The following is an 11555-nucleotide window of genomic DNA, read 5'->3' on the forward strand; positions in this document are numbered from 1 at the left end:
TAACACATCACAGCATCAAAGCACTATAAAGAAAGTCTATTTTTGTGATTTTCCCCCTATTTCTCTGTTCCAGATCGATTTGTTTCTTTGAAGACAGATTGTGAGAAGAAAACAGAACGGCTCAATCCATCATTCTGTCTGCCTGAGGCCCTGTGCCATAAACAATACATTACTGGTGGTATCTGAAAGCACCCGTAGGAGCCTGGCACAGTTCAAAGCTATAACCACAAACAAACAGAATGGAACCACAGAACTTATTTCAGATAATTCATGCTGCTATCCGCCTCTTTGTGCGCTTCCTCTGCTTCACACCACTTAGGATCACACTGAAGAAGCATTTAGCGCATTCATTTATCTGACACTCTTAACGCGGAACAAGAGGAGACTTAGTCAGCATTCATGATTCACCATGCAGGCGAAACAAGCTGCTGTGCCTCTGCTCCAGGAAGAACGAGGAAAGCCTGCAAAACAAAACCGGGACAGATGAAGGGTTCAGGATTACAGCTTAACAGATTTGAAGGCTCTGACAGGGAAACAGGAATCTAAGTAGTGAGATGTCTGATGTTTTTAAGACTTACAGATGCTGCATGAGAATGAATGTTCAAAATGTTATCAACATCTTTGTGATGTTACGTTGAGTCCTCATTTGTCTGAAAGATTAACAATCCTTCTGCATCTAGTCCCCCAATCTATTTTTGTTTTCAAATCACTAGGGTTTATATTGACCTGAATTCACCTCATCAGTGGTGGATATAGGATAAGGCTGGTGATACTTTATATTTTTGTTATTGTCCACAAAACTAATGACAAGATTAAAAACAACATGCATTAGCCTATCTGTGGTTCTCAGCCCCCAAACCCATTTGTTTCTAGTGTAGACTTAAATCTTTAAAAATGGGTCACAAATATTTATCATTATTCATTATTTTTAAAGTCAAATCATTTCTTAAAACAGCTGGGCACTGTAGTTTTTAACAAATGCCACTCAAACAAGAGTAAATAGTGCGTCTGTTGGGGACTATTTTCAGCTGTGGATTAATCCACATTTGGTTCTTTTCCAGCAGCAGGACGGTGTGTGTGGGATTGAGTCAAAAGAAACTACAGTGTGTGTTCATAGTAATGAACTGATGTGTTTTTAATAGTTTTTGGAGCACAATGGAGCTCTATGGCACAGAGGAATAAAATATAACAGGCTTTGGCTACACGGATAATACTTGTTATTAGGATTATTTTGGGAATGGTTTTGGTCATTTTATGGGAACTGTTGACAATAAGGAAATGATAGAATATCACCAGATTTATCTGCTACTGGGAGTGGATGTGCTCTACAGTAACTTTATAAATATTCGAGTTTCTCTTCAACCCACAATTTCAGTTGTTATTGTAGCTGCAGTGGCTCTACAAATAATGTATTATCTGTAAATATTTTATATAAATTTGTACACTGTTTATGCAGTTGAAGTGCACATTTTCTACACTTTGTACACAAACATCAAGTTGTATGCCTAAATTACAACAATCCCCTGCTACTCCCCCAATGTTGTCCTTATGTATAGGTTATATTTTTGAGTCTTTATAAATGTTTAAAGACTGTAGAGGTAGTGTTCAAGCAAACAACTTTACAAGATTATGATCATTCAAACCAAAGAAACATGGAAGAGAATGAAAGACTGACTGAAGGGCAGAAGGATGTAAACAGAGAAATCAATTCCAAATCTTTCTCTTGCACAACAGAATTCAGAAAACAATACATTCGAGAAATAGTTTGCTCTTGGCCTTCAGCAATGTTGTTTTCAAACACAAAGGCCACGTCCAGAAGCAAATATTTCTCTGACTCACTGAAAAAAAAAAACAATGAGACCTATTTTGTTCTACTAGAACAGCTGTCTGCTTCTTATTCAGGTGCCAGGTTGATGAAATTACAATAGATTTTTCAGATTTCTTTTTTTTTTTGCACTATCATCGGATAAAGAACTTGCTCATGATAGCAACATAAGTCATCTCAGATGTATATCTTTCTCCGGCAAATATCAGGCGGTATCTTTGCTACAGAGGCTAAATGAGATATGTTCTCATTTAAACTTGAGGTTCTGCTCCTTTCCACAAAACATAAACATCCTAAATGAAATGTATTTAAATTATATAATTACTACTAAATTATATTATTTATTTACTTGAGGAAATGTTCAGCATACTTGCCTTATTTTAAAGAAAAAAATGTTCTCCAGACATTCAGAACACAATTTCTGCTCTTTGCCACTCAGTCACAGCAGCCAACCTTCCCAGCCTCACACATGAAATGATTCAGATTTATGCTAAATAACCATCTACCATAAAACTGCACAATAGATGCAACAATTTACTGTGTCATTGTCTCTCCACAGCATGTTACCAAACTAATGGCTCGCCGCTTTAAGAAAAGTGAACCACGCTGTTACTTTCCTCAACAGTTAGCACCAATGAAAACAAAGGATTCTCTGGGTAAAGGCCGGGTCCATGGGCCCATTAACCAGCATCTATCCTGCTCTATAAGCTGTAATGGAAGGTGGCGGTCCTGTTACTCTCTAGTCCCAGAGACAAAAGGCAACTTACATACTGATCCCTTGAGGGCTCTCTGGCCTGGTTAGCTGGCACAGATGGAGGGTTATCAGCTACTAGTGTTTTTTAATGGAAACAGGGGTTGGCTGCATCAGAGACAGTCACTGAGTGTGACAACGCTGGTGCTTGCTATTTCCCTGGATATACACGCAAAAAAGATGTCAGCTTCTCTGTTAGCAAGACAAAAAATGAATAAATACTCTGCTGCTTCAAGGCCCTAAGCAGAGAAATCTGCTATTTGTTCCAAGTACAAAACAACCGCGATGTGTTTACCTTCGACTAACAGGCAGCATGGTTTCCAGAGGCAGAAATAGTTTGTAGTTGGTGTTTGTTTTAACAAAGGCTTTCATCGCCAAAGCGCAGGAGCTGACAAGTTTAGACCGTCAAGAAGGAGACAAGAGAGGGCCTCTAGAAATCACAACACAAATACACACACAGTTTTTGTTCAGTCTCTTGTTTAGACACACAAATGCCTCCTCAGAAAGACAACCACCTCCTCAGGAATTGCTCGTCTTCTCTCTCACACACAAACACTACACACACATTACACAATGGTATGTGACACATGCACTCTCGCATTAAGCCACATGCAAGTTGGGACCCATGCTGTGTGTGCAGGACTGTTTTATGGCACAAAACAGGTGAAGGACTTTTGGAAGGAATTTTTCCACAGCAAAGGGCTCGAGAGAATTTAGATGGTGATGACGACGATGATGATGATGATTTTGTGTATACCTTATGGGAAATGTAGGTACTATTTTGAGAAAGGAGACTCGACACATCTAGTGGCCACATGACTTATGTCTATTGTCTGTCAGAAGCAAAAAAAGTGTGTGACTTTAAGGCCATGTTCAGACTGTCATTAGCCTCTTCATTGACACAGAGGGGGTGCCCAAGCAGAGTAATCCAGCAAAAAAATTGGGCCTCGCTCAACTTTTGGAAGATCTTAACGTCATTCTGCAAAGTGTTACGTTGGGAAATCAAATTTGTGCAAGCGCACATTCCTGGTAGATTACTTTGTAGCGCCACATTTCTGTTGTTTACCTGGAAATTGATGCAACAAAAGATAAGGTAATTGCCACTGTAATAACTTTCCAGAGTTGTTAAATCCTGCCTCAGAGTATTATACACCTCTGTGCAGTGCTTTGGCATCTGATAAGCCTTCAAACACATGGATCTATTAACTGGACTTCCTGTCTCACCAGTACATGAAGAAACATGTCCCCACCAACACAGCTCCTTGCATTTTTTTAAGGCAGGGCTGTTTTTCGGCCCACCAACACAGGAGACCCCTGTTTGCAGCCAGTTTCCTACCATAAGTCAACACTGATTTCTTTTAAGCATGTCAATCATTCCCTCTCTTCTTTTAACCATGACTGTGAAGGTTCCCTAACCTAAACCAAGTAGTGTTTTACCCCGAAACAAGTCGTTTTTGTGCCAAACATAACCAAACCTTAACTGTAGTGGGAGATCAGAAAATGCTAATATGAATCTTTTTGTACATGTGATGATGATGTAAGAGTTTTGGAAGGCACTGACAAATCATATCATCCTGCTAAAAGCAGTGTCAGATCAGAAAACGCTTATGTGGGTCATTTTAGAAAGCCATTAACACTAAGTATTGTATTTTGTCCTTTAGTTTGGAGGACTCAGAAGCCTCTGTGTTGTCACCAGTCTCATGTTCTTCTCATCACCCTGAAAATACGGCTCAGGTGTTGTGGTTATATCTTAGGCTGGCATTGGGAAACATAAATACAAGCATATTTTAGAAGGCAACAGAACGCAGGTGATCCCTGGTCTCTTCTCTCAGTATGGGAAATCAATGCAGCAGGACAGCTTAGGAAACCAGACACTGAATCTCTTTAGCCTGGCAATAAGTAGTTATTGATATGTTTGTTTCACATGTGGTCCTGGCTTTACACCCCACTGTGCAACAATGAAAGTGGCTAATGGGGGTTATCTCCAGAAAATTGCTTTTTTCATTGGTGCATTTGATTAGGTTCTTTAGCCATAACTTTCACTATCTATAATGCTGTTTTATACCTTCTCGTGGTGCTTTCTACTGTTTTTATGTATCTTCATTGTTTTTAAATCATGTTCATAGAAGTGCACTGACTTGCAACTTTCTAAGAAATGTGCTGTAATGATATTTTTGGCTTGATCTGGAATGATGGATGCTGTCATGTACTCAGTGAGGAGATGTGATTGAACGGGTCATTTGGGGAAGGCTGAGAAGTCTGACTGATGGACTGTACAGTATATTGGACTCAGAGACTGGATGAGGAGACAATCGGCTTTTTGTCCTCTTCATTTCACTTCATTTACTTTCTGGCTCACAGCTTCATCTTTATGCCGTCAGCATTTTCAAACTGTCATTGTGGTTTGTTGTTTTTTTGTGTTATTTTGGAACTCGAAGTCCTAACCGAGTGATATATAGTTTTAGTTTCAGTTTCTTGGCCTTTTGTTCCTTGTTAGATGGCTTGAAACAGCATCTACTAAAACACACACAAACATTCACCATGATATGTGGGGACAATATATTGGCTCGTTCCCTATATCATATCATAAATTTTACATTAACTCCCAACCAAGTTTTAAAAGGGTTAATTAAAACAAATGTTCCTGTCAACAGTTTCCATATAGGGTCACAGGGACTAATTTCTACCAAAGAAATAGTTCCTATAAAAATGTTTGAGGGTATCTGGAGTTTTTCAAATGTCATTTTCCATCATTTTGAGCAGAAACAAATGACATCCCGTTCATCTTCAATGAGGTGGAGGCAGAAATCTAAGAGACTCCCCTTAAATAAATGGAAAACTTTATTGGGTCTCCAGATGGGAGGAAAGTCAAACACATTTACACACATGCTCTTACTCAATCCATGTAATATATTTTTTTTTATTAATAATAATAATTCTGACTAAACTGGTGTTTTAATTACTGACCTAACAGTTTAGCATTAATTAGAAAATGTCACAGTTTCTGTGATTGTGACCTGAGGCTTCTTTTATTTACACATGTTTTAGTTTTTTATTTTATTTATGATTGTATTTCTAACTTCTCTGTAAAACATTTTTGTGATTTAAATTTCATGCTTGTCGTTTCCTTTACATTCTTCCTGCTGTTGTCTGAACACCGTCAGTGTAGGTGGAGAAATCAAGATTAATTTCCTCTTTCTAGCTTTACAAGAAAGTCATTTATTCTTGTAAAGTGTGAAACACAACTTCCACAGATTGAAAATTGCCTGAGCTCAATAATCCATCGCACCAAACATGAAGTACTCATTTATTAAGTTTCTGTTTCATCATTATTTCATTGTGCCCATGTTGAGCATTTTCATATCAATGTGTGGATTAAGTAACGCTCTGCTGTGGGTGTCAATCACCTGACACCCACAGGGAGAAATTAAAGGAAATAATCCCTCGAAACTGCACAGACTTTCACATCCATGCACTCATAATGAGCTCAGAGAGAGAGCAGGAGGTTTCTGTCTTCAAAACAACAGTATGTTCTTGTTAAAACTCTTCACATTTCATTTCACAATCATTTCACATGCTTTTATTTAACCCCTTACATCCAGGTTTCCCCTTTCAGTTCCCCTTAGGTATCTTTAAAGGTGCTTTCAGACAGCAAGTGGTTGCCACTGCCTCCACTGTTTCCAGTGTAAACATGACGGTTATGAGCTGATGATAGTTGAACTTTTTTGGCTCACTGTGTAACCATGGCAACCAGAGAAACTGTACGAAGGGAAATAATGCACGAGGTAGTTTCACTGGTTTCACACCTCTTTGCCAGGAGTGAACACATCAGTTAACAAAAAACGTCTTTGAGCAACATCAGCTTCAAAGTTTGATGATCCGGTCTGGGCCACTAAATATTGTTTATCATCTTAATTAAGCTAAACTTGCAATATTAATTTCATTTAATTAGACCTCCACTAGATTTTACAATAAAGTTTCACTGAACTGCATGTGGTTGTAACGATTTAAGAGGTTAAAGGTTTAGAGGTTAAAAAAGTTTTAAAAAAGTGGGATCACGATCTGACCTGGCCAAGAAAATAGCAAATACCATACAAACAGCCACGAAATCAGTCCGACACTATCCATCCAGATAAATCTACAGATGAAATCTAGATAAATTAGAAACAAAAACATTGACTGAGTGCTATTTTCCAAGTCCTATAAAAGACTAGTTCAATATTTGAAGAAATAAGTTCAAAAATATGCCTGTGCTGTTGTTTGTTGTCCCCTTGTTTCAAGTCTTCATTCTAAACTAGGCTAATTGCCTCCATGCTTAACACACAGGCAGGAGAGTCTGTATCAATCTTCTCATCTAACTCTTCAGATATTTCAGCATTTTGGAAAATGTGCTTTTTTGCTTTCTTTCCCAGTTTATTTTTGGCGTGGTGCAAAAGAAGAATACACTTTTACTAAGCTTTTGAAATAGAAATCCTCCCACATCTTTCCCCACACTCTTTAGGCAAGCCTGTTTTTTTAGACAATGCATTCAATTAGAAGTGTAATTGTTAAAGAATATCAAACTCGTTAAAAGGGCGACGATTACCATGAGTAACATGTTTACATTGCCCTCCAAAATCTATACAATGTAATGCTAATTTAACATTTCATTCCAGCTCTGCAGTTGTAATCTGGGTCTTGTAAAGTGGCACTTGTTGTGAGCTAATTGCTGCCTCTTGGGAAATGTAAAAATCTAATTGAATGAGTTTAGCTGGGGCTCATTTCACATATTCAGTTAAAACCAATCTTTCCTCACCGCTTGAAACTGATGATTTGAAAGAAACTCCTTTTGCTAAGCGGACACACATACACACACATTTCCCCAACCACCCACATGCTGTAGGCTACATACACACACACACACACACTACGACTACTACGGCTTTGTGCGTGTATCTGCGTTTCATAATAGTCCATTACTGTGCAGTAAAAACACAAATTAGTTGAGATGGAGAAACAGACCCACTGGGGTTCAGAGCTAATATGCAGTCATAAAACACACACTCTCACACAGTGTGTCAATAAAGACGTTTCACTGAAATATTACTGAGTCTTCACGCAGCAATGTTAAATATTCAATTTTCTTTCAAAAGCGCTTCTCTGTGTGTTTATACGTGTGTGTGTTTGTTAGGTTGGGTAGGGTTACACTATGTTTTTTGGATGTGCGCGTGTGTGAGTATGTGCAGTTTAACTGTGTGTACCACAGAGTAATGAAGGATGGTGAAAGGAAAAATGCAAAATAAGAGAGGGGAAAAAATTGACAGATGTACTTTGACCTTTTGCATTGCTGAGAGACAGGAGGAGAGAGGTCACAGAGGTCATTAATTGCTCTTCTTCACTCCTCGGAGTGAAAAGGAGAGATGAGTATGCATCTCTCCTTTAAACACAGACACTGAGAGAAAAGCAGAGAGCAAAGACGAGTCATGAAGGTAGTTTTGGGTTTAAATTGCAGGCGGTTTGAGGGAAAGAAAAAACAACTAGTGTGTGTGATCCTTGACATTCCCATCAGAGTTAAGCTAAGAAAAGAGCTGCTGCTCGCAGAGGGCCGTAAGGGGCAGGTTTCACTTTCTGTGTTTCAAAGTCACTGCTGGTGTCTTCATGCATATGTTACTCTCAGATAACAGCTGAATTGCCTCCATCTGTAATTGTAGTCTGGTGGCCTGCAGAGAAGACAGAAATGCCAGCAGGGCTCGACAGCAAATTGCCAGAGCAGCTTTTTCCAGACTGTGTGTGTGGGCTGGTATTTTTACTTTTGTGAGTGCTTGTAGAGTGTCTGTGTTTATTTGGCGGTTTTACGTTTACATTTAATAATGGGTGGGTGGGTGTGTGTGTGTGTGTATTTCTTGTGGAGTGGACTTATTCTGTTGATTTGAGACAGCTGTCCTACTGGGGAAAAAATGATGATGTAGTCACTAACTTTGTGTCTGCCGTTTGGTGCTGAGCAGGTAGTGTGCAGCCATTTTTTATGGATTTTTGGTTCAAAACTGCTGTCTGCTTCGTCTGGAAACACCACTGATGAACCAGAAGTAAACTTGCAGGCCATAAGAACTTAATTAGTTAAAAGACCCTAAAACAGTGCTCTGTCATCACTTGAATGTGTTGGTAAATAGCCTGCTAGCTACAAATATGAATATGAACCAAGGAATTCTGCAAAAGTAAAATTGACTGACAAACAGTTTCCATCCAGGTATCACTTCATTATCATCCTAGACCTCCCAGCTCAGGAATTAACTTTTTTGGCTTTGACTATTTCACCCTTCCTACAGTTGTATTAAGAAAGACTTTTTTCTTGTTAAACTATGTGTGGCTGTGTTTTCTGTACAATCTCCAGCCCCGTCTCACAGGACGTTTCCACACATGGTGTTTGCCACAGAGAAAGATGTTAAAAACAATTAAGAAAAACGATTGACAGTTCAATTTCTCTTTGCAGCAAACAGGTGACGGCCGCCTGCCTGCACCTATCGACCTGTGCTGGTCTCCTGGAGTCACAATTGATCACTGTGCAGCACAGTACTTGTGGGAAGTCATCTTGTACCCATTGCTTGGATATTGCACTCCACATTTTAAGGCTTTATGTGTTTTTTTAACCATAATTCATTTAGGAACTAAAACAAATAAACTGGACTTATTTAATTATGTAACAGAAATTATGTGCAGTATTGCCCCACACCTAAATTAACTTTATCTGAATATGCTGAAGAATAAATGTATTGTTTTTGTTTTTCTGCTGGTACATGTAAAACTTGTAAAATGTAAAACCGAGTAGACACTTCAACTTATCTGATGCCTGCAGACAGAGCCAGTGTGACATTTAGCAAATACCTGAACAAAGATGTATATCTGATGTGAATCTGATAGAAATCACGCCCCTCTAAGTCAGTGGGGGTATTAAACAGGGAGAAAAAACAAATTCATCATTACTCTGCACTGTGACAAACTCAAACTCCAGGTGAGAAACTGATTGAATCATTGAGAGGGCGCGTCTCCAAACAGTTCAGGAAAGATACACAGCATCCAAAATAGAGGATTGCTGATGTGAAAATAACTTGACTTTATACAAACCTGTCCCCTCCCTAACACACACATTAGCAATGAAGTCTCTTCTCACCCCTGTCACCCAGACTAATTTAAAACATCGATACTCTTGTCATGTCACAACCCAGCAGCAGTGACTCACCGCCTACTTAACTTTGGGGTTGCGAACTCTGGCTGAAAAATGAACCGATTTGAAAAACAAATCTCTTCTTGTTTTCTTAATAGCCTTAAATTTCGCATCGATTTTGTGAGACGTTTGCTGTTGATTGATCAAGTAGAGATTAAATGCCTTGTCTCTAATCTCTCTCTGTGGCTCTCCTCTAGCCCTTCAGTTTCTCCATCTCTCTCCGCGTAACCCATCACAAAAATCAAATCACTGAGACATCTGAGTGAGGCAGGACACACAGTAGAAGTAGAAGAGGCCTTATTTCATTTCTCAGCATTATGAAGATAATAATAGGGGAGAAGTAGCAGACATATGTCTCATTCTGTCTTCATTTTTTTGTCTGCTTTCCTCACAAGAGCTGTTTTTGACCTTACCAACACATTGTGAGTGTGTGTGTGCATCCATCCCTCTCAGCCTTCTGCTATTACCACTAACTACTCCAGGCCACAGTAGTTCAGGTATTGATTTTTCTCCTTGTTCGTTCGGTCTTTCTGTCCCCTCCAAACCACTCCCTTGAGAGTGTGTGTGCGCTCATACGTTTGTCTTTGTGTGGACCAATTTCAGTTTTAGAGAGTTTGCACTTTCTGGTTAGCTGCTAAACTGCACTTTGTTTCAGCGGCACCTACGTTGTGCAATAGCAATAAAGTTAATCTTGAGTCAATTTATGTCAACGAGGGTCCTCACAAGTATAGAAATAGAAGTGTGTGTGTGTGTGTGTGTGTGTGTGTGTGTAGAGGTAGAGAGAAAGAGAGAGAGAGAAAGCAGTGACTGAGCCATTTATCCACACACACAAAAACACACACACACACACACACTTTAAGATTATTGTGTGGATTACAACATACATTGAGAGCTTTGTCTACTCCCCACAACCCTGGAGAGTGTGTGTTTGTGTTTGACTGTTTGATCATGTTTTAGTCACTAATCTTGATCTTACTTTTGTTAAGTGTGTGTTTTGTGGGAATTCAGAACTCGCCAGTAGTTATAATCACTCCTTAATATGTGTGTATGCAGTCAGCATGTACATTATTGTTAAGTTAAAAAGGCATTGAAATGACTAGAAGTTGGAGGTGTGTCGTGTTTATGAGGAAGAGAGAGCTAGAGAGTAAAAGAGAGAGAAAGAGGGCGAGGAAGGGGGGAAAGATAGAGTGTAATAGACAAAGACAGACGAGGACGACACAGAGGGGCCGTGTATCTGTTTTAATCTGCGAAGACATTTAAACTAAACAACTGTAATAACACAAATGTCCAGAAGATGGCGGCAGAGGGCTGTATAAACATGTTCATTAATGGCCATTGTCATTACACAGCAAATATGCTTTAAATATCCTTTAATGTTGGGTTCTATCTATCATTAATGCATTCAAAGACTCATGCCCTGCTCCTCAAAGTCCTTTTACCTGACAGGATGATAGTCTCTCGCAATACCTGATGAGTCAATAGACTTTCCAGAAAGGTCATTTCAATGTTTTTGATTATGAGACACAGATGTTAATTAACAATGGGTGATACACTAGGCAGGCTATCAGGTGTTAAATTGTAATACAAATAGTAGACCTTAAAGGGACAGTTCACTCACACACACAATACACATATGCTTCCTCTTACCTGTAGAGCTATTAATCCATCTAGATTGTTTAGATTTGGGGATTTGAGCTTTGGATATATCGGCCGTAGAGATGTCTGCATTTTTTGAATATAATGGGACTACATGGCACTCAGCTTGTGATGCTCAAAGC

This window comes from Siniperca chuatsi, linkage group LG11 (genome assembly GCF_020085105.1).
Source record: "Siniperca chuatsi isolate FFG_IHB_CAS linkage group LG11, ASM2008510v1, whole genome shotgun sequence".
NCBI classification, from domain to species: domain Eukaryota; kingdom Metazoa; phylum Chordata; class Actinopteri; order Centrarchiformes; family Sinipercidae; genus Siniperca; species Siniperca chuatsi.